The 24,867-nt window shown below is 46.1% G+C and overlaps 1 long non-coding RNA gene across 4 annotated transcripts; it reads right to left on the minus strand.

Annotated features, from left to right (window-relative positions):
- Nucleotides 1-1,031: 1,031 nt before the first annotated feature.
- On the minus strand, nucleotides 1,032-24,807 carry LOC118972957 (uncharacterized). Of its 4 annotated transcripts, none has more exons than XR_005062130.2 (5): nucleotides 10,140-10,695; nucleotides 8,689-9,258; nucleotides 8,340-8,470; nucleotides 7,616-7,781; nucleotides 1,032-1,468 (listed from the first exon to the last, which is right to left on the minus strand). It is a non-coding gene; the product is annotated as an uncharacterized lncRNA (long non-coding RNA). The 4 variants fall into 4 exon arrangements; XR_005062129.2 differs by having other exon boundaries at nucleotides 8,689-8,844; nucleotides 9,058-10,695; XR_012130119.1 differs by having other exon boundaries at nucleotides 9,058-10,695.
- Nucleotides 24,808-24,867: the final 60 nt, after the last annotated feature.

Here is a 24,867-nt window from a genome sequence, read left to right on the forward strand (position 1 = left end):
TGCAGGGTAGAGCTTCAGCATACAGATGGGGGGCAGGGGGGGAGGGGATGCAATCCAGCTCATAGCACAGACTTTGAGATGTCCCTGGAATGATCCCTTCCTTGTGAGTGTCTCTGAAGGTTCAATGAGATGATCGACAGGAACACCTAAAGCCATGCCCGCACACAGTAGGCCCCCATCACCGGGGTCCTCTTCAATGCGGAAGCAGAGGATGACTGGGGCAGGGCAGGGGGTTCGCTGAGGAGGCCAGAGAGGGGGCCAGGCTCCGGGCTGTGATGGTTTGTAAGCCATGATGCCTGCGACCCAGGATTAATGCAACAGCCTCTCTGCTCATGTCCCTGCCCCCATCCTTCAGCTTATTCTCACTGCATAAGCCAAAGTGAGTCTTTTAAAATGTAAGTCAGGGAACACAAAGGATGTTTAGGGCCATGAAAATGCTCTGATACTCTAATGACGGATACATGCCATTATACATGTGTATAGACCCAAAGGATGTGCAACACCGAGAGCCCTAATGCAAACCGTGGACTCTGGGCAACAGGGATGCGGATTCATCAGCTGTAACAAACATACCACTCTGGTCATGGGGGAGGCCGTGCATGTGTGGAGGCAGAGGGAATATGGAAATCTCGTACCTTCCTCTCCCTTTTGCTGTGAACCTAAAACTGTGCTAAAACATAAATCTTCACGTTTCCCCCCAAAAAGTAATAAAAGAATACTTAAATGTGAAAAAACTACATGCAAGTTAGACGTCACTTGTCTGCTCAGAACCCTGCAGTGGATCCCCCTCTCATTGGAGCAAAAGCCAAAGTCCTTAGGATGGTGTCCAAGGCCATGCTCCTCCCCTGCTGCCCATCCCCTCACTCACTCTGACCTCAGACACATCCCACATACCCCTGCCTTAGGGCTGGCCATCTACCTGGAGCCATTCCTCCAGGTCAGCTCACCTCTTTCAAGACTTTATTCAATGTCCTCCCGATGACCCAACCCTCACCCACAGCCACCACACACTCCCAACTCCCTCACCCATTTTTACTCTTTCATTCCCCCATTGGGCTTAACACCTTTTAGCATGCTTTGTAATTATTTGTGGACATTGTTGTCTAGGCCCAGAAAGGCAAGGGAGCATTGTCTATTTTGATCTGATATTTTTCCAGGCCTACATCAATGTCTGGCATATAGTAGGCACTTAGTAAATATCTGTCTAATTTAATTGAGGAACTGTAATCTTAGCCAAGGCACAGTGTTTCCTCTAGAAGGTGTACTGACACCCATGGAGAGACCTGAACAGAGATGTCAGTGCTGCAAAGGGCAAAAAAGTGTCCATCAGACTGTGCGGGACTAGACTTCAACAGCAACACCATGTGGCAAGAAGAAACAACAGAGGTGGTCGGCTTCCTCTTTTCTTCTAGGACGGGGCCTGGCAGTATGATGAACACCACTTCAACTGCATCAATCAAAGGGATTCCTAGCCAAGAGAGACAGGGAGAGATTCTTAAACAGACTTTCTTCTAATAATGGCCCTCAGCAATTATTTTAAAACTAAAGGTTTTCACTTCACATCCATTAGGGTGGCTGTTACTTAAAACAACAAAATAACAAGTGTGGGCAAGGATGAGGAGAAATTAGAACCCTTGTGCTCTGCTGGTGGGAATGTAAATTGGTGCAGCTGCTATGGAGAGCAGTATACTGGGTCCTAAGGAAATCAAACAGGATTACCATATGATTCAGCAATTCCACTGCTATGTATATATCCAAGAGAACTGAAAGCAGTGATTTAAACCAATATTTGTACATCAGTGTTCACAGTAGCATTGTTCACAACAGTCAAAAGGTAGAAAAGTGTCCATCAATGACTGAAAGAATAATGAGAGGTGGTAGATCCACACAATGGAATATTATTCAGCCCTAAAAGGGAAGGAAATCCTGACATATGCTGCAACATGGATAAACCTTGAAGATATTTTGCTACATGAAATGAGCCAGTCACAAAGGACAAATACTGTAAGATTCCACTTATGTAAGGTACCTAAAATAGTCAAATTCAGAAAGACAGAGTAGAACGGCAGTTGCCAGGGCTGGGGGGAAGGGGCATGGAGGTTGGTGTTTGATGGGTGCAGAGTTTCAGTTTGGGATGCTGATAAAACCCTGGAGATGGAGGGTGGTGCTGGCTCGATGCCAATGTGAATGCGCTTAATGCCACTGACCTATACACCTTAAAATTATTGAAATGGTAGTTTTCATGTGATGTATATTTTACCACCATTTTTACAATTAATTTGTTTTAAAAAGTAGAAAAAAACTCCAGATAATAAAAAGGTTTTGGTGTGACTATGAGTCCAACAAGAGGTATTTCCAAGCATGGCACAGGGGTGGGTACAGACCATCTTCCCACCCCCACATGGAGCTCACCAGCCACTGGCACCACCTGACTGCTTTTATATGCCCCACTTGACCTTGTTGGGACCCAAGTTCAGCCCATATTCCTTTTCAGGGTCCATCTGTAATGACTCTGAGCCCCAGAAACTCGAACTGCACAAACATGTTCCTCTCTGAGGTTCCTTTCCCCTAGTCCTATTCCAAATTTGGAAATAGGCAAAAAGATGCTGTGAGTCCTCTCCCCGTCCCCGGAACTGGCCAGCAAGCCCGTCTAGAATCAGCTGCCTCTCAGGCACACAGCTTTGTTTGACATTTTAATTACTATTGATTAGGGCCCACGCTCTGTAAAGTTAGAACATTCACTTTTAGAAAACTGATAAGGTGCAAATCATTTCCATCCAGTAACAGTAAATAACTCCAAGGTTGTGGTTTTATTACCCTATAGGATATTCACAAATTTGTATCTAATTTAGTAATCCCATCCCACCATTGTTTTTCATATGAGTTTCTCATATCCTCCTTGGAACTACGTTGTTCAAAGATTCTCTCATTGAGTTAAATAATATTTTTTATTGTGCTCACTCCGTATTGCATAAGAATGATGTTTTTAATATTTTGAGAATTATACTTGGGCATCTTGAGAACCTAGATAGGTGCTCATGTGTTCCAGACAGTCCTGGGGGCTTCTTGTCACCTCACCGTCTCAATGTTCCTTCTAGCTCCCCTTCCCCCCACTCCTTTTTTCTCCCCTGCACCCCCGCCATCTGAAAATCCCTGTTCTCCTCTGCTCCTACTCCAGGCAATAAAACCAGGTTACATCCATAGCAAAATCTGCTTGAAAGGCAATCATTACAAAACAGAATGTTTGCCATTTCAGTTTGCTTTCCTGCACTTAGAATTCTTCCAGGCATCTTTGTAGAAAAACAGGTGGTATTTGCCTTACTTCTATAAAGGACCCATCCTGTTGATTCTCTTTAAAAAGGAGGCGGGGGAGGGCTCTAATGTGTATCTACATGTCTAGAAACCAACATGGTTTCCAGAAACCAACTGTCCCCAAGTGAGCTTCCTCATTAAGTTGAAAAAAAAAAGGTAAAAACCTTCTGCTCCTGTTAACCTGCTACAGTATTTTTAAACTATTGTTGTTATAGAAAAGAGCTTTTTTCTCATTTTTATTATCGTGTTTCTGACTTCTTTCTATACTCTTTTATTAGCCATAATTAATTGTTTTGCATTAAGGTTATTATGTTTGTTTTCTAGGGAAAACTGTGTCTTTAGCAAATGAGCATTATCCTATAGCTGAATTTTGTAATCATGTTTTCCATCGTATCACATCAGCTGTAATGTGTGTTTCTTTGCTATGATCAAATATGCTGAGCTTTTAAGCAACTATTGAGAAAAATGCATTGGTGAGCACAGAGACGAGGGCTTAAGTAAGGAGCTAAAAATATTTAAAGCAACCATGGTGGTTTGAGCCTGGGTGACGTGAAGAGGCCTGGACCAGTATCCTGTCTGCAAAGGGGGAGCTACAGGGAAAAGAAAGTTTCAACGACAAAGCAGCAGTGAGGGCAGAAACCGAACACAACTCCAGGTCTGCACACCTGAAGCCCAGTGGTCCACTTCAGTGACCAGGTATGGTGGGCACCCTGTCTACCTTCTCCAGTACCCCAATGATTGTTTTAGGAATGGGCGCTTGATCCAAACCTACACCAAACAGGCCCTGGCATTCCCTGTCCATGACCCACGTTGGTGCAATCAGAAGTGAAGCTCAGGCATTTTGTTGTATGGTTGGCTAAGGGAAGCCCCTCTCTCAACCAGGACTTGGAGAAAGACACCTAGGAGCTGATGGCATCTCCCCAGGGGGAAGCATCAGAGTAACATACCCTGGATCAAACCTATCTTGAGGTTCATGCTCCCTTTGGACTTAAGAATCACCTGAACTGCCCATTCCCTTTACTGGTTAAGCCAGTTTGCCGTGGGTGTTCTGTTACTTGCTATATGAAGAGTCCCAACTGATACACTGGGAAATGGACAATATATTTAATAGATACTGTAACTCCCTTATAGTGTATTCATCTGAAAAGAGGTGTGAGGGGGAAAGTAATTAGAATTCTCAGTGTATAAACATTTCCTAAAATGTGAATTCGAGGGAGGAATTAGCGGATATTTTAATTGTCTACTCCATCTCTACATTCTCACACTTAATCTACCTACTCTCTAAATATATTAACATTTTGGTAAACACTTTCCCAGTTTACAATACATCTTCACACATCTTGACTCACTGGGGTCCCACAACAAATGAGAGGGATGGGTGGTAACAGCAATGTCTCATTTTGTGTAGCACTCTACAGTTTGCCATGCTCTCTCCCTTATATTATTTTGTGTGATACTTGCATGCCTTCTTTGTGCAAGTTCTGGACTCAAGGAAAACTGCACTTGTAGTACTCTTGCCACAGAGAACTGTTTCACATTTCTGTGTCTTCACTGGTGTCACTCAGCCAATACTGTCCATCCCACCCCTTGTTCACTAGGTGAACTCCTATGCATACTTAAAAACCCACTTCAGATAGGGCACATCATGTTTCTCCACCCAGAAATGTGGACAGGTGGTGCGGTCCTCAAGAAGCATGTTGGCTTTGCTAGACTTGTTCAAGATCAGCCAGCTGGTGTGGGAGATGGAGTGGGAGCTCTGGCCAGAAGTTTTGTGATTTTGGCAAAAACTTCATCCATCACCACAGGAGAGACTCCAGCCACTCTGCCAGCCCCCTAGCCATAAGAACCTACTTGAAGCTTGGCCAGATTTGTACTCTTTGCTGTGGGGAGGAGGAAGCATCGGTGTCAGCCTTGGCCTCAGGCCATTTTTATTGGTTTCATGCTACTGGCCCTCAGGTCAACCCAGACAGTCTTCAGGCCTTCAAACAGGCCTCAAAGAGACTTAAAAATGAATCTCTGTCAGGTCGCAAACTGGTCTCAAAGAGACCCTCACCTGGCTCCTCAGACAGGCCTTGGAGGAACCCCTCGAGAGGTATGGATCAGGGCACCGACCCCATCAGGCACCCTTCCTCCAATCTCAGGTGTTCCCTCAAAGACACCCTTACAAGAGAGCGGGGACCTGGCACCCCCTGTCCATGTGCCTGCTGGAGGTCTGTCTGGGGCCTGCAGGACTCTGTATGGAAGCGTATGTGTGGGTCTGCGGGCCTGACTGGGGAGGACTGAGGACCCTGGAGGCGGCCATGGCTTCCAGTCCCATCCCCTGAATCAGAGCAGCTGGGGTCCTTGGCCTCCCCCATCTTGTTGCTGCTCTAGGGATGCTAGTGACCAGAGTGGTCCTCTCCATAGACCCAGGAGTCCAAGGGCAGAAAGAATGTGGAGAAAGCTGCCCCAGTTGGGGACACAAAGAGTCAGTGGGGGAGGAAGCACCGGGAGGAAACAAGAGGTGGCCCAGCCCTTCCTCAGACCTATGGGGCCTGTTTTCCTGGGGGCTATGGCACCACGGCCCAGCATTTACACGGGTATTTGCCGGGCTCCCTCCAACCTCTCCAGATTCATCTTCCTGCATACACCCTAGATTCAGCCACATCCACGTCTGGCCTTTGTCCTGCCAAACCCCTTTCCTCAGGTGCTATTCACCCTTCCCTTGCTGCTCTCCCCCGTGACATTACCATCATTTCTACAACAAAAAAGGATAAAAAATCCTGCACTGGGTAATAAGTAATGCAAGTGATTCACTCCTCGGTTTCATTAACATTGTTCGCCCGGATGAAGTCATGTGCTCAGTCATGGAGAATTTGTGGAGCACCTGGCGACACACTCCCGGCACTGGCTGGGAGCCCGCCCCACCCTGCCTGCCCCTTCCCGATGGGACTCACCCTGTCCCGGAAGATAACTAGCGAGTGAATTCTGGCCTTTGCAGAGGCCTTAACTCTCAGGGATGCCTCTCCAGACTCTGGTATTCAGGACCGCATAAATCCAACGCAGTCATCCCTCTGCTCATCTCCCACAACCACCTCCCATCTGTATGTGCAGGGAGGCGTGCACACAGGCACCTTCGCACAGGTTCTGGGGACAGGGAGGTTCCAGGGCAGGGAGTGGGGGTCTGAGGTCTGCACGAACACAGGGCCGCACCGTCCCGGGAGGGGCGCACGGGTGCTGTGGGCGGCCGCCACCCTTGGTGCCTGCGCACCTCTTCCAGCACCTGCACTAAAAGCTCCCAGCACACCGCGCTACTGTTGTTTAATTTTGCTGAACACCAAGTCCCAACCCCGTGTTAATTGGTTTTACTCCAGCCTTTTGTGCCTCTCATTAAATGAGGAAATGCCACCCATAAAATTTTAATTTTAAAAACCAACTTGTTTGTTTTATATTGAAATTCCCTGGGCAGCTTAAGCAGAGGGAAACAGACACATTTTCGTTTCATTAAAGTGACTTGAGTGAAGATAAAAAAGAAGCTGAAAAATTAGATTTAAAACAGAGAGAGAGAAGCATTTAAAGAAAATGAATGAAAATGAGATGCTGCAGAGGCCTCCACCCCTGCCTGCCTGAGCTCCTGCTGGGAGACAGCAGAAGGGGGGAGTTGGAGGACACTTTGGTGGGTGCCCCCAGTAGGCTGGACTGTGGACTGTCTCCCCACTGAAAATTGGCTCCCTGGGTGTCCTAGAGAAAGCAAGGCAGAGGAACCCCCACCCCCACCCCTGGACCAGCAGCATCCTTTTCCTCAATGACAAGCTGAATGATGGGTAAGCTAACCTGGTGGTCCTGGCTCTCCCGCTTACCAGCAGTGTAATGGAGGGCAAGTGGCCTCAGTTTTCTCAGCTGTGAAACGGGAATAATGACGTTTCTCATTTTATAGGGTTGTTGTGAGGATTAAGTGGATAATACCTTGGAACACTTAAAACAGAGCCTGCTATACTGTAAGTGCTTAATAAATGTTAGCTTTTATTATTCCCATCCCCGCTGCTACCCTTCCACTCTGTGCTCCTAACACATTTCCCTCTGCTGAATGCACCTGCCTCCCTCCCTCATCTACACATGCCCGCACCACTCAAAGGTCCTTTTAATGATGTCCCTGAGCCAAAGACAACCAAGAGAGATTGGGTGGGGGCGCTGAGGAGAGGCTTGGGGAACCACAATTCCATGGCACAATTCTTGTAGCCCAAACCAATTCATTAACATTTTATTATAATCCTTTCTATGAAAGCCAGCCTCCCTGAGTTCAAGTCCCAGCTCCGCCACTTACCAGCTGTGTGCTCTTGGGCAAGGATCTTCCAGACTTCAGTCTCCCATTAATAAAATGGGAACTGGATCAACCACATGTTGTCCTAAAGGTCCAATAACACAAGCTCTGTGGAGGGCTGGGCACAGTGAACAGCCTCTGTTCTGCATCAGGTCTGGGGGTCTGAGGCCTAGAGGTGGAACAGGTGGGAGGGGCAAGTGGTTCCATTATAAAGTGACCTCACCTCACTTTGGCTATTGCCGTGGGGTAATTATTAATGGCACTCCCTTTCATTCTCAAAAGTGTTCTAATCTGGATGACTAATAATATGCTCATCCTATTTCAAAGCCCCCACCCTAATGAGGGGAACCTCAGAGCTTGCCCGCAGGGTGATGGGAAAGGGTCCTGACCCTCGACCTGTTTTCTGCCTGACTAGAGTCCTAAGCCTGAGCCCTAACCTCACATTTGGTTTAGACTAAGGAGGCTCAGTCCCTCAGTTAGCATGATAAAGAAATATCAGGGTGGGGAGCGGCCGGCCGGGGGAAAGGCCCAGGGTTCCGGGAAGGTGCTGGAATCGGAATCTGTTGGGATTCCAGGCCTCAACTCAGTGCTGAGGGCAATTTACACAACCTCTGATCCTAACTTCCTCTTCTTTCCCACCAGGGCTGACGCAGGGGTGGGGGTAGGGGTGGGGGAGGGGGTTAACAATTGTTGTGTCTTACAAATGGTTGCAAAAATCAAATCAAACCAGCAAATGGATGTAAAGTGTCTTGTAAACTGTGCAGAGTTGCTCACAGTCTGATGCAAACCATTAGGAGGTCAGTGACATTTGCTCCAGCCACCAAAGCAGAATTCCCAGGGTCTGTTCCTGGAAGTGACCTGAGACGGAGACACACACGGCAGAGTAGGGGGTCTAAATGGAGGGAGGGGGTAACCCTGCCTGGGAGTCATAGCCTGGGGATGGGGTACAGAGAGAGGAGGGGCTGCCCAGATCACCCACAGTCAAGCCTCATGGCTCTGCCTCCTTCTCTGCCTGCCCAAATTCTTTCTAAATCCAAGGAACACTGGGGGCAACATCCCAAGTCAACTGAAATTACCAAATATTCGCAGAGCAGCGCTGCTGTGCCAGGCAGCATGCTAGGTGCTGGGGAGAGAGCTGGGATGGAGCTCAGAGCTGGACATGGGGCCTACGGTGAAACGTGTTTGATAGGAGCATGTACGGGGGTAGCATGATCTCTCATGAGGGATCAGAACTGTCCAGAGAGGAGGCAAGATGAGCAGTTAAGGAAAATGAGGTTGCCGAGCGGGCAGGGTGGGGGCGGCAGTGACCTCGATTTCTCCCTCTGTCCATCACCACCTGCCCAGGGCCATCCCACCAGGAACTTCACAGAAGCCTTGCCACCCTGGGGCCCAAGGACTGCACCCTGGTCACCAGCCCGTCAGGGCAGAGCCAGGGGCCAGCTCACCCTTTGTCCAGACCCTGCTTCAACTGGGGTCTCTCCTGGATGGGAGAATGCTGCCTCTGCTCCCCTTTCTGAGGTCCCAAATCCCTCATGGTTGGGAAGTTCTACCCGGTGTTTAACTCGAATCCCTCTTGCTTTCTCTGCTCTTAAGATTAATGGCTGACTGAAGGCCCTTCACCAACGCCGCTGAAACACCTATGAAATCTGTCCCGGGAGGAGGTGGAGGAAGAAGCCCACCAGGTCGGTGAGTCGGGGGTCGCACCAAAACCCTCCCTCAGGCAGAGGCCCCTGCCCCTCAATTTTTCCTCCAAAGCCCTAACCTACATCCTTCCTTTGGGGGTCCCTCTACCCTTCCAGCGCCTAGGTGGAAGCCCTCCTCATGCACCCTGCCCTCAAGACAGTCCTCAGTCTTACTCCCTAAAGGCCCTTTGGCATAGAAATCCTCCACAGGCCCACTCAAGGTCGTCCCTTCCATTTGGCCTCAAGACAGTGCAGCCAGCCTAGAAAAAGACTGCTTGGCCTCCGTGTGACGCGATTTTCTAAAGTGGAGGGGAGAGGCGGCTGCCCTCAGCTGCCCCGTCGTGCTTCCCGCAGCCCCAGGAGGGGTCGAGGTCGGACCCAGAAAGGACTTCCCGTGTGGAGAGCTGTGCCAAGGCCTCCCGGTGACCAGGCCTCGCGGCGGTCACCACAAGGGGGAGCCACAGGCCAGCCCACGGGAGCGTCATCTGCGACGGGGCCGTGCCGCCGAGGAGCGCGGGGGCGCCGGGCACTCGGGAGAGCTGTCGGAGGCGCCAGGACCCCGTGGTCGGAGGCGACACGCCCCGCGCCAGCCCGGACACGGGAAAGGGAGTGGCATCGCGTTCTGCCTAGTCATTGCCTGCGAAGACGCGTCACCTCTGATGTCAGAGCTTCTAAGGACTTCGTTCCATGCCTGGGCTCCTGGAAAGGGCGTCTCGGGGCCAGGACGTTACACAACTCCCCATGGTCTGTACCGCCAGGCCAGGGGATTCGAACCCGGGTCCGGGGGCGTCCGCCTCGAGGCCCATGCCCGCCGGCACGGTGGGCGGGGCACCGGGCTCGCGTACCCTTTACAAGCCCACGGCCTGGGCCTAGCTGCCTTGCTCCTCATCTCCGAACTGGTCTTCCATGGCGAGATCTCCTTGGCAGCTGTATCATAAAGAGCCTCCTGAAACCACAAATGTTTTCAAATGAATTCAGGTCCCAAATTCCCGGAGTGGGGTGGGGAGGCGGAAGACGGTGGCTGTGACTTTCAGCATGAAACTTAGAAGCTAAAGGCGCGGGAGACCTCACCGACCTCCGCGCGGGCTGCGGGGACATAAGGGCCCTCGGGCTTCTCGGGAAGTGTCTCCTTTTGAAAACTCCCTGGTCCTTGTGCTCTGAGTGTTTCGAGTTTGGTCCATTATGAGAAATCTCCTTTTGAAGATGGACATATTAAAATCCAGATGTTGTCCCCGCAGAACAAAAAGCTCCCCCCAGATTCTCTTCATGAAATAGGTTTTCATCCTTTGAAGGAGTAACATCTCTTGATAAGTGGAATGTTTTTTCCCCAAGCCAAGAACCTGGCTGCTCTGAATTTGTTAAAACCGGTTTAATAGCCTGTCTCCTTTCCATTTCAGATGTCAGGAACGAACAATGAGGTGGAATGTCAGAGGCTGATGGATTCAATAGATTGAGTATGGCTTTACTAAGAAAAGAATCTTGGATTTTAAAAAACATATGTTCACATCACTAATCATCAGAGAAATGCAAATTAAAACCACAATGAGATGTCACCTCATACCAGTTAGGACGACCACCATTCAAAAGACAACAACAAATGTTGGCAAGGATGTAAAGAAAAGGGAACCCTCCTACACTGCTGGTGGGAATATAAATTAGTTCAACCATTGTGGGAAGCAGTACGGAGGTTCCTCAAAAAACTCAAAATAGAAATACCATTTGACCCAGGAATTCTACTCCTAGGAATTTACCCTAAGAATGCAGGAGCCCAGGTTCAAAAAGACATATGCACCCCTATGTTTATTACAGCACTATTTACAATAGCCAAGAAATGGAAGCAAACTAAGTGTCCATCAGTAGATGAATGGATAATGAAGATGTGGTACATATACACAATGGAATGTTATTCAGCCATAAGAAGAAAACAAATCCTACCATTTGCAACAGCATGGATGGAGCTAGAGGGTATTATGCTCAGTGAAATAAGCCAGGCAGAGAAAGACAAGTATCAAATGATTTCATTCATCTGTGGGGTATAATAACAAAGAAAAAACTGAAGGAACAAAACAGCAGCAGACTCACAGAACCCAAGAATTGACTAACAGTTACCAAAGGGAAAGGGACTGGGGACGGTGGGCAGGGAGGGAGGGAGAAGGGGAATAAGGGGCATTACAATTAGCACACATAATGTAGGGGGTGGGGCACGAGGAAGGCAGTACAACACAGAGAAGACAAGTAGTGACTCTATAGCATCTTACTATGCTGATGGACAGTGACTGTAATGGGGTGTGTGGTGGGGAATTGATAATGGGGGGAATTTAGTAACCACAATGTTGCTCATATAATTGTATATTAATGATACCAAAAAAAATTTTCTTAATAAAATAAAAACATGTTATTTATCTAGATTGCCTTTAATTTGAGACATGCATTCTAATGAGACAAGTGTTAAGATGAAACAAATTATAAAAAACTTCCCCAATTGTATAATTCGCAATTCAAAAATTCTTGAATAATAACTTTTCAGGAAAGAAGGGTGCATTAAATGTACACGATGATTGTAAGACAGTCCCAATTTCAGCAATATTCACCTTTTTAAGTATATCTTAAAATAGAAATGTGGATTACATATGTGCAGTCTATGATAATGTGTGTATACAGGCAACAAGTATTTCTTTCAGTAGGGTCTAGTATTTTTGTTGAAACTATCTGAGAGCTCAAAGCAGGAATCCCTACCTCTCTCTGCTGGCCTACTACTGGTGATGAGTGCCCACTACCTCTGAATACAATCCTTTTCACTGTGGGGCTGTCCTGACTGGCACAGAGTAGGTTCTCAACTCCTTGGTACCCCTATGGTCCAGCTCTGCCCCTGGAGCCAGACAGGGTTATACTACTATGTCAGCCTCTGCCCCACTTTATTCTCTTCTCCAAGGGAAATATCTCCAGTTCTTTACTATCTTTTGCCCTCTACAAATTGGACTCTGGTCTCTCCTTGTCCCTGCAAAAGTATGGCAGCCAGAACTGAACACACACCTCCTGCTCTCACCTCCCTCATCCTCAGCTCTATACCTCTGTAGATGTAGGCTAGATAATATCAGTTCGGGGCAGCCATCTTACCATGGATTATATTGAATCTTCAGCCAAAGCTTTTTCCATGAAACTCCTTTTATTTTACATCCGACCCTATTCCAGTTTACTTCAGGGAGTTATTTAGTCTACCATTTTGTCTGCTTTAAGTGTCTTTGAACCCTGATTTGGTCATTTAAAATATTAGCCATTGCATCTAGTTTTAGGTCATCTGCAAACTCAAAATGCATGCCTTTACCCCAGCTGTTGTCACCCAGCCAACCAGTGTCTCTGGGACCTCAGTTTTGCACCTCATAATGTACAAAAGTGAAGTGCTGAGCTCTTAATAGAGCCCATGCACTAGTGTCAGACACAGTGCTAACATCCTGACATTCAATTCCTCACACCCATTCTCAGAGGGAGATATTATCTTCATTATGCAGATGAGGAAAACAAGGCTTTACAGAATTCAAACCCAGCTCTGTCTGGCATGCAATCTGATGCTTTTAGCCACAATAGCTCCTTGCCCCCCATCCCCCTCTCCCCCGGCCAGGAGAAGGATCTTTGATACAGCCTAGAATAGAGCCATAGTGCCACCAATAGCCACCTTCTTACAAACTGCTACACAGTTTGCCCCTCAAAGAGCCCCAAGTCCCAGGCATGGATCCCAAGCAGTGGAGAGCTGGAGGCTTAAGGGGACTTCAGAAAGGGATGCCAGATGCCTCTGTGGTGACGTGCACATGAGTGTGAGTGGGTGTGTCTGCGTGTGTGTGTGTGTGTGTGTGTGTGTGTGTGTGTGTACAGATGATCAAAGACAAATAGTGGTCGTCCCCCTCAGCCCAGGCCTTGATTCTGTTTCAGAGCAAGGTGTATTACAAATTTCAAGAATGACGTAAGGGAAGGTGTTTGCCAGCTCTGTGGAACTGGAGACTTAGTGTCAGAAATTCAGGTAGGTTTTGGCACATAAAGGACGTGATGTGTCGTACACACCTAAGTTTGCAGTCTGGGAGTCAGACCCACCACACCCCTCACTAGGCGCAGATGATTTAGACACATCACCTTACTCCATACTCCCAACATCCTAGGAAGAGGTCCATCTATGGGGAAGCTAATAAAGTTTAATACACAAGTGAAAGACCCTGCCCAGAACCTGCACTGGATGTGCTAAACTTTACATTTGTAATTTTAAGAGGGACCCCCAAATTGCAGAAGTTTCAGGCCCTACAAAACCTTCCCCTCTTATTATCCTCCTTTCATAGATGAAGAAAATGGCACTGAGAGGTCAAGCAAGTGAGCTCGGAGATAGGGCCACGAGTTGGTGAGGGTAGTATTCAAACTCAACCCCCCATATGAACCCCAAGGGCTCCAGGACCTTTCCTCCAGGACTGCACTCATGTCTTTAAGTGCAGTACTATCATCTGTTTCTATTTCTATATTTAATCAATTAATAAACACTTATTTACTTATTAATTTTTAAAAGAGAAACTGAGAGACGCTGAGAGCTTATCAAATGGAGGTTCACAGTTACTCTTTCTCCCACGTGGCTGAACACTGCCAGCCCCTAAGGTAACTTTGACTATGGCACAGTTTAAAATTTTTCTTATTATAATAACAAACTTATAGTATACACCCACAATGGATCATTGGTTAAAGACAAGAACTCTAAAAAAGAAAATTGATGTTGAAATACAAGTTAATAGGGAAAAATTTTTAATGAAAATATTTCTGTGAAGTCCACATATCTACACACTGCTTACATCAGACCACAGTTCTCACACATCGATGAATTCTGTTGGAACCACCAAGTATCCACCAGGATAATTAAATTGGGTCCCTACCTACACCTATGCCAAAATTAATTCCAATAGATTTTTTAAAACTATACATTAAAAAATGAAATAATAAATGTTAGGAAAAAAGTAGAATTTTTGTCACAATCTCAAGAGTGGAGAAGCCTCTTAAGCATCACAGAAAACCCCAGACCATAAAAGAAAATGATCTGTTTATCTACATAAAGTTGAAAATTTTTTCTGGGTAAACAAAAAAGAAATGCAATACAAAGTCAAATAACAACTGACTAATTGGAAAAGAAAATATTTGACATGTATCACAAAGAGTTAATTTCCCTTATCTTTAAAGAGTTCCTACAAATCAGTTAAGGATAAAAGACCAATAATTCAAAAGACAATGAGTCAAAGAATATAAACAATTATTCACAAAAAAAAATACAAATCAGTCTTAAATGTAAAAAAAAAAAAACACCTCTTATCCTCAGTTATAATAAGTGAAATAGAAGTTTGACTTCAATGAGATACCACTTTTTATCTTCCAGACTGGCAAAGATCAAAAGGTCTGGTGACTCATTGCGCTGACAAGGATATGGTGACCCAGGCCGTTTCCATCACTGCTGGTGGGAAGGGAATGGTGCAGTTTCTATGAAGAACAATTTAGCAATATTTTTCTAAAAAGTAAATGCTCATATACCTTTTGCTGTGGGTTGAACTGTGTCAGCCAAAAATTCAAAGTTGAAGTCTTAACTCTCAGTACCTCAGCATGTGACTTGACTTGAAAGTAGGGTCATTGCAAGTAATTATTAAGATGAGATCATATTAGAGTAGGGTGGGCCTTGAATCCAACATGACCTGCATCCTTATAAAAAGGGAAAATTTGGACACAGACACACACATACAGGGAGAATGTCATGTGAAAATCAAGGCAGAGACTGGGTGATGCATCTACAAGCCAAAGAACACTAAAAATTGCCAGCAAACCACAAGAAGCTCTGGGAGAAACCTGGAATAGATTCTCCCTCATGGCTCTCCAAAGGACCCAACCCTTCCCACACCTTGATCTCAGACTTCCAGCCTCCAGAACCCTGAGAGAATTCATTTCTGTTGCTCAACCACCCCGTTTGTTGTACTCTGTTACAGCAGTCTCAGCAGACTAATACACCCTTTGACCCAGCATGTTGAATTTATCCAATTATGTATTTGTACAGTTGCAAAGTTATGATGAGGGCAGGATCTACACTCCAGTATTGTTTGTAATAGCTAATGATCAGAAACAACCTAAGTGTTCAGCAGCCGGCAACTGCCTAAATAAATTATGGTACACCCTCACAATGGAATATTTTCCAGCTGAAAAATATTTCAGTAGCAGCATAACATGTCCTAATTGGTATTATCTCAAAGGCTTATTATGAAGTGAGAAAACCAAGATGCCACTGTTTTGTATAGAGGTCCTCACTTGTATAAAAATAAAGAGAAACGAAGCAGAAAACATGTGCAAATATTTGCTTGTAGATGCATAGGTTCTATCTGGAAAAATACATAAGAAGCTACTAAACTTCAGTTGTTCCTGGAGAGTTGAATAACTTTAAAGACCACAGGAAGGATATTTGGGTTCTACAGTAAACACACCTGTACCTTTTGAACCTTTTACATTGTTTATGTATCACCTGTTCAAGAAAAAAAACCTTATATGGAACATTGAGCTGTCTCTAATACTTCAAAAACCCACACTCAAAAGAGAAAATATAGCCATTTTAGCTTTTCATCTTTTGGAAATAACAGCTATTCATACCTGAAATGGGTTATTTGAAGAGATGGTATCCTCTCTCTTATCTCTTCATTTAGAAACAAAGCACAAAATTTGTTTTTAAAATAATTGAGTCAGAAAAATGAAGCAAAAGATCCAAGAATTCTAAACTCCCATGTATTGAAAGCAAATATATCTATTTTTTTATTTCATTGCATGTAAATTTCAATCTGTAATGATAATTTCAGCATACATTCGGTCCCCAAACCAAGCCTGACAAAATATTAATTCACCTGTGTACCAATCTTGCTCTTCCTCATAAAATTAACTTAAATTCTGTTAAACAGTAGACATGACTTCCTAAATAGAAAAGGGTCAAAAGTCACCTTTAAAAATAAGGAGTCTAGTTTAAAACCTATACATACTTAAGGTACTCTACAAGAAGATATGTCAAAGAAATAATCAATCCTCCCATGTTTCCTTCCATATGCTACATCTGTAGCTTTTCTTCTTTCTTCCTAATTACAACCCTTAAATAGAATTCGTGCCTCATATCAAATTTACCGAGTATCATAATTCCTCCAGGTGGTAAAGATACCTGGAGACAAGTGCTGGGCATAGAAGCCACAGGGCATAAATCTGCAAAGAAGTAAAAAGCTAAACATTTCAAACAATATGGCTTCTCTCTCACTTACCAACTTTACATTTCCCTGTATGGCCCTGGAAGATGACTGGTTAGCCAGAGACGGGTAAGATTCCTCAAGGGAGGAACAACCTAAGACAGGCACAATCGCAGGGGGGCCATCAGGTGAGAAAATGGGGATCAACAGAGGTGAGGCTCAGAACCTCACACCCCCTGCTTTGAGAGAAATCTTCTGCATCCATGGATGTTTTGCTGCCCTTGTCTAGCCTGGATTAATACTTAGTCCATAGGCACACACCTGATCATCTGATCATCTACATTTGCCCTCTTACAGCACTAAACTATGTTTTCTACCTTTATCTTGCATCTACCTACCACTTCAGCATTTTATTAAAAATAAAAATAATAATAATAATAAAGGGAGAAATGTGGGATCAACATATAAATCAAGTACAAAAATCAAACGAATATTCATATTTGACCTGATTGTTTATAGGTCATAATGCGTGATCAAAACCGAAAGTTTCTGTGATGAATGCCCTTGTACTGTTCACCATGTAAGAATTTATTCACTATGTAAGAATTCGTTCACCATGTAAGAACTTGTTGGTTATGCTTCAAAAGATTGGAGACTGACGAGAATTAGACTTGAGATGGATTAATGATTGTACAATGAGCATTGACCTCCCTATACTGAATTTTATTGTTGTTAACAACCATTTGATCAATAAATGAGAGATGCCCTCTCAAAAAAAGAAAAAAATGTTCTAATTTGATGTCATATAAGAATTGACATAAAATTTGCTCATTTCTCTTAAAAAAAAAATAAGGAGTCTAAGTAACAATAAGCTTTTGAATATAATCTTTGGGCTAAGACTGACCTAAAATAAACTTTTTAAAAGTATCTTCTTTATCTTGCAAAAAAAGATATTTTTAATTCAATAAAGGGCTTTCAAAGTCACTGATTGCTGTGAAAACAGTCTAAATATTCCAACATGTTGAGAAATGCAACCTAGTCTCACTGAGCTTTGTTTTACAACCTGTGAACTGCACAACCACAGGGGTCACCATTCAGATCATAATCCAAATTGTGTACTACACCACCTGTGCAGCTGTGCATATAAATCCTACAGCTATGGAAAATGTTGGGGAACCAAGGTAGGCTTTTGGGCAGTGGACAGTAGGTGCCAGAGCTGGGGATCACGTGGATTGTGAAGTCAGAATCTCATCCATACAGCCTCCTGTCTCTAGGTTGGCCCCCCTTTTGGAGGCTCTGGCAATAGAAATAACCTGATGTTTTCTCTGAGCATTGTAACCTTAATTTTCCTAAGGCTGGCTGGAGAAGGACAATCTGCCAGGGCCTATAATCATCTCCTTGGCCTGTACAACACAAAGTCCTCTTTAATCACTCTGCAGATGAAAAGAAGGCCAGAAGAAGGGACCCACCATGACCCTAATCTTTGCCCTAATAGAGGCGGAGGTCATTAGCACAAGGAGTGAGGTGGAGGGGCTGAACCTTAAGTGATGTTCATGCATTTGATCTCTAAGACCAGTTCTATCACCACCTTTCTGTGTGACCTTGTCAAATCTTTAAGCCTCTCTGGACTTCTGCATCCCTCTTTGCAAAATGAAGAGAACTACTGCCATTCTTTCTCTGCCTTTTAGGAAAACAGACAGGAAAAAAAGGGAGAGAGAGAAAAAAACATGCAGTGATGCTTTCACAGGGCAAGCCACATTCCAATTCAAACATTCCAATTATTATTATTAAACATCAAGAATTAGTGGGCTGAGAGTCAGGAGACCATACTGAGCAGCTACATAAAACCTCAAGCAAATCTCATGACCTCTCTGGGCCTTAGTTTTACCATAAGCCAAACAGCAAAGCTTAAACAGATCAGCAATTTGCTGATCTTTTCACCATTCCAAACTGTCCCCATAGACCTCATATTTTATAAGATTTTATCCCCTAAGTTGTATTTTAGATAATTTGTATATACTTAATAATTATTAAGTAATTATTATCATTATAAAGGATATTCTGGGTTGTGAGTGACAGAATTTATAGGCTTACATAACCAAAAAGTCTAGTACTGGGAATAGCTTCAGACAAGGCTTGATCCAGTAGCTGTTACCAAGGACCTATATTTAGTCTCTTGGCTCTGCCACCTATGTTGTGTCACAAGGTGGCCTCCAGAAGCTCCTGCCACTACCTGCTTTTCTCATTGTGACTGGCAAGGAACAGAGAGCTTACTTCCTGGCTGGCTCAAAGAAAAGACTAGGAATTGAGACTCATTGACCCTGGTTGGCCTGATTTGGGTCATGTGCCTCTTCCTGACCAATTACTATAGCCTGGAGGATGAGATTTTTTCTGATTCGGGTAAGCCAGTTAGTCCCCACCCCTGGAATGGGGTCATTTCTGACCAGATCACATGGCTGGGAAATTCCCAGTACTGTTAGGAGAGCAAATCAGGGTGCTATAAAGATAGCCAGCAAGCTTCCAGTGGCATGTGCATCAGCCAATGACACTTCAAACACCCCATCAGAACTTCTGACCAGCATGTGAGCAGCACATTAGTGACCTCCAGGATCTTGTGAACTGGTTGCAATGACAACCCTATCTGTGGGTGGCCACTCTGATCACAGAGCTGCCGTCAGCCTGGCCAGCAGCAAGCTCCTGATTGTGGTTAGACCTGGCCTACATCCAAGTTCATCCGTGGCCAGCTTCCAGCTCTCCACTCCCATCTGAATCTTCACAGGTGGCTCAGTTGGTGACACCAGGTGAACCTTGAGCTCCTGAGTTTCCAGGCCTATGACTGTACTTTTCAGATACAAGGGGACATCTATGAGCTGGACTGACAAAGAGGACACAACAGAAATGTCCACAGCAAAACATACCCAGACCACTCCAAACCACCCACACATTGACTCACCAAGCATTTACCAACATCTGTGCTCGGCCTAGTCCCAGGGACCCATCTTCAAGAAGCCACAGTAAGGTGGGAGACAGTGGTATTCCAACTATTACAGTCCAGAGTGGGAACATAGTGAGTGGGACAGTGGGGGCCCAGGGACAGGGGCAGGCTCCTCCTCCCCCCAGGCCAGAAGGCATGAAAGTCCACCCTGGCACGCTCAACGGCAGAGCCTCCTCAGCCCTACTCCCTACTCTCAAGACCCTAGGGAAGGCCTCTCTGGCAGCTTCAAGGGGCTCACCAAAGTTGGTATTCCCCAGCATAGACTAGAAAATGTCCAGCCCCAGAACTAGAGACCTAACTCTTCTGAACACCCTCATATTTCTCTCTGGCCCCTTCACTGAGGTAGGTTTGTGGGGTGGGGGAGGAGCAGGCAGGCAGACTCCTCCTTTTGCCTACCGTCAGACCCCCCACTTCTGCCTGGATCTTCAAAACCAAGTGGGAATCACTGGTTGGGGGGCACACAGTGAGGCCAGTGAGAAAGCTTTCATTACAACTGCTCTGTCCAACAGACTCTCTCATTCCTTCGAGGTAGCATTGCCCTCCTCAAGTCCCCAAGTAAGTCACTGCTACTTCAGAGCACCCATGTGGGTCTGATCCCCATGTCTGTGGCAAATGGGGCCAGAGAGGGAGAAAGCCTGGCTGGACACATTCTCAGCTTTGCTACATAAACTTACCATGTGGCCAGGGGCAAGTCTCTTTCCCCCTTTTAGCCTCTCCATCTATAAAACAAAGGTTTGGGGCCAGTCTCTATGGGGCTTTCCAGCTCTAACAGTGCAGAACATTGAGCATTCAAGGTTCAGAAGATGGGGAGCTGAGGTAGCTGAAGACAGGGTGAGAGTGGCTAAGGGAGGAGGTTGGGCAGGAGGGCCACCTGGCCTGGGTTCCATACGTAAGAAGCCCAAGTTTAGACTTTGGACGCCTTCTCCAGATGGAATCATTTTCAGTCCCAGGATACACACATACCTGTAGAAATGAACAAAGACATCCAGACCCATTACCAAAACACACCGCCTGTAAGGCCCATGAAATTATGTATTTTAAAATAACCTTTTTAATTTTTGAATTAATTTAAGATTTACAGAAGAATTGCAAAGATTGTACAGAGAGTTCCCATACCCCAGCCACCCAGTCTCACCTTCCCCTAGCATTACCTTCTCGCACCACCATAGTACATTTGTCAAAACTACAAAACCAACGCCGGCACTTCTCTTTCACTAAGTCCAGACCTTATTTGGGCCAACCAGCTTCTCCATGAATGCTCCCTCTGTTCCAGGATCCTGCCCAGGGAAGCATGTCGCATCCATTCGGCATGTCTCCTAGCATCCTCAGGTCTGTGCTGATGCTCTTGCCATGCTTTTCACAACCCTTTCAGTTGGAGGCGTCCTGGTCAAGCATTCTGTAGCATGTCCTTCAGCTGGAGTTTGAGGTTTTCCTCTGGCGTTATGGATTTTGGGGAAGACCACATAAATGAAGGGCCCTTCTCATCTCACTTTGGGGGTACACTTGACTTGCTACTGATGATGTCAACCCTGATCACTTGGCCAAGGTGGTGTCTGCCAGGTTTCTCCACCATAAAGTCATTATTTCCCATTTTCTACTCTATTATTTAGAAGCAAGTCACTAAGGCCAGGGCACATACAAGGGCAGGGGAGGAGATAATTAAAATCCACCTCCTACAGGAGGGAGACTCCACATGTATTATTTGGAACTCTTCAGTAAGGTTTGTCTCTTCTTCCCCAATTAATTATTTATTCAATAACTTATTTCTACAATATGGACTCATGGATAGGCATTTTATATTTGCGGTTATAAGCTAATACCTTGTTACTTATTTTACTGCTCTAATTGTTGCAGCTTTAGCCACTGGAAGCATTTGGCTCCTGGGTCCCTTTGACAGACCCCCATTCTTTTGCGTGTTGAGCACTTCCCAATCCTGGCACTACAAGAGACTCCAGGCTTACTTTTCTTCCTACCCTAGCCCTAGAATCAGCCAATTCTCCAAGGAAATAATACATATTTTAAACAAATCCTCCAATTATCTTGTCAATAGCCCAAATATGTTATGCTGTGTTTGAATACATGATGAAAGGAGTTATTTTGTTCAATTAGTATTTACAACGTACCTCAATTTTTGTAGTTCTACTGTGATATCTTTTTAAAATATACCAGGAGTCTCAAAACATGAGAGGCACCTGGCCCTTTCTCTACTTCCAGGAGGCTTTGTTGAACATAACCTCTGCAGCCACTCTGCTAAGGGTAGGTGACTCCTTAAAGGTGTCACTTTGACTCCTACAAAGGTGACTTAGCTCCTATGTCCTCCCCAGTCTGAGAAGCCCAGTGGAGCTACCAAAGGCCAAGGTAGTTCCTGGGACCTTTCCCTCTCCAGCTGCCCCTGGCCCCCACCCAAGGGGTGACCAGTCCTGGACCTCTGTACACCTCACCCAGGCTGGCCGGGTGCAGGCAAGTAGCAGGAGAGCAGGCAGGCTCCAGAAAGGAAATTGGCGAACTCAGCCTCTGAGCAAGCATACAAGAGGCAGAGGCAGACGTGGACTAGGCACCTTTAGATCCAGAGGACTCCTGGGAGTTAAAGCCAAAGTTTGCAAAATCCAACTGTAAGTGGAGCAGGGGTTTCCCAGAGCTGCCCTGGGTTCTGCAGAAGAGAGTCAGTTTCTCGGGAAAGAGCCGTGTGGAAGAGAGGATCACAGCTCACTCACCGGGCAGGCTGCGTGACACATCACCCATCCCACCAGCTGCCCCTAGCAGTGCTGGGCAGCCCAGTCCTGGCCCCAGAAGAGGTCCTGGGCAGGCAATCACAATCCACCATGTAGGGGCACAGGCAGGGTACGATGGGAGTCCTGAGGAGAAAGCAGCTCAGCACCTAAGGAATCACAGCAGGCCTCACAGAGGAGGTGACATCATCCAAAAGATGACTGGAATTGGCCAAGCAGCAGTTGGGAGGGAAGGAGGGCTGGGCACTCCAGCCCAGGTAGAAGCAAATGCAAAGGCACAGAAGTGTCTACAAGGCTGGACGGGTACCTGTGGCCTAGAGAGCACGCCATCAATGTGAGGCATTATCACTGTGGTTGACTTACCATCATTATGACTACTAACCTGGACTTGTTACTTAATATTTTTACTATCTTAAAGATAATGACTACAATGAATAAATGACTCATGTCACTGGACTTTTCTCAACTATAAAGGGGGCTGTTGTGAAGATCAGACATACAGCACACACAGCACTCAGCAGGAGTAGATATATGTGAGGAGGCCAGCGCTGAGCCCCCGTGGGAGGGCCTCTTGTTTTCCCTCTCTTCTTAGCCATCCAGCCCCTGGAGTTGCTGTGCCTAGAAGGCACAGAGGAGGGGACACTTTGGGATCTTCAAAGATGACCAGGCAACAAAGCGGGGACTTGGTTAAGCAGGGTCAAGGAACAGCTTCAGGAGCTAGCTAGAAAGACACACCACCTCCTCCCTCAAGTCTTCTGCAGTCTCCTAGAACAAGCTGGTATCAATGTAGAGATGGATGCCTCAGAGACAGCTGGGTGAATTGCAGCTCCACCAGCAATGGGACCCTGGGCAAGTGACTTCACCTTTCTGAACCTCTAAATGTCTGTTTCCTCAGCTCTAAAATTGTGTTCAGGATGTGTATGAGAATATCCAAAGCACATTCTTTGTAACAGCAAAAACCAAAACCAAAAAACCCTAGAAACGACATCTAATAACAAGAGAATGTATAACTATATTTCTTAAATACATTCTTAAAATGGAATATTATTCGATAGGAAAATAAGTAAGTTATAGGTACACAGGCAGTAGAACTGGATTTTCAAAGACATAATGTTGTGTGAAAAGAGGATGTCACATACTTATGGAATGATTCCATTTGCGCACACCGAAAACAAAACCAAACAATACATTTTTTAGGGATTCATACAAGGGTGGTAAAACAAAGAGAATTAAGGAAATGATTAGCAAAACTGAAACAAAATTCAGGGAAGTGGTTACCGGGATGAAGGGAGGAAACTGCGACAGAGGTATGTGGAGGGTCTCAGAGGGACAGGCGCCATCTATTTTCTAAGTTAAGTGGTGGATACATGGATGTTTATTATTACTATTATCCATTAAGGTATACATGTACCGTGTATATTGTCTTTCACAACAAAAATTTGGGCTGTAGCATGACTGTCTACCTCAGGCATACATGATACTTGTCACACAATGACAAGGCAGAGAAAATGAAAGCAAAGTATTGGCACACAGTAAGCACTCAGTATTGAGTGCTTGGGCTCCCTGGGTCTCAGTTTCCCCCATCTGCAAAGTGAGCTGGTTGCACTGCTGAGGCTTTGTCCTCTAGCTTGTGGATTCTGCACTCTCTTTGCACACACACATGCACTTGAGGTTAGGTACCAGGCCCCACCCTCCAGCCAGAAGGGTCCCTCCTGCCACCCTAGGGCACTGATGGTTTCAAAAGTGGCAGATGTGGCACCCAGTGCCCTGGTATATGAGCACCCTTGGTTCTAGCTGGGCAAGTAAGCTTTTTCTGAATTTCTCAAGGGTCAAATAGGAATAACCTCCGTCTTCCTCACTTAGGCCCGTGGGTAAATAGTGTAAAGCACTGTGCTCGAGTGAGGGATCCTGACTGGTTGACCCAGGAAACCAAGAGCGTCCTCATAGAGGGGGTGGGTGGCATCTCTGAGCTGTGTGGCAGTATCCTGTGAACACTCACAGGGGGACTGGCATAAACAAAGCTTCTCTGCCTGGTTTTCTGTGTCCGTTATAGTGTTCCTCCTGGTTGTTACCTACATTTCTATCCTGGTTTCAGAAAAAGCCTATACTACTGGGTACAGCCGCCCCCTCTGCGCCCCTGCTCCAGTCACGGTGTACCTGCTGAGTGTTCCTCTCTCAAACTGAAAAGTGCCTGTCTGGGTGTACATGTCCATAACTATGGACCTACCTCCAACGGTGGGTGTGGATCAACTCTGGGTACCTAATTTACTCAACGCATCCCGGACTACGTACCTTCGTCGGCTGGGGCGTACTTATCAAGCGTTCTTGGGTCTTAACTTTCGTAGCTGCACCTGTCCTTGCAGGACTGTGCTCTTACCTGGGTCAGTCCGTGCCCGACTCGGGCGCGTACCGGGTTCAGTCTGTGCTTACCTTACGCATGCGGGCCGTGCACTCCTGCCCTCCTGATAGCGTTGCCGCCGGAACCTCGAGTTCGGCCGGCGTACTGAATCCCCGCGGCCCTTGCCCCATTCCCCTGCCCGCGGGACCAGCGCGCCCGGCTCCAGGGGGCGGGGCCGGAGGGCGGGGCGGGACGGCGCGGGGGCGGAGCAGGAAGGGGCGGTGGCCG

This window comes from Manis javanica, chromosome 4 (assembly GCF_040802235.1).
Source record: "Manis javanica isolate MJ-LG chromosome 4, MJ_LKY, whole genome shotgun sequence".
NCBI classification, from domain to species: Eukaryota; Metazoa; Chordata; class Mammalia; order Pholidota; family Manidae; genus Manis; species Manis javanica.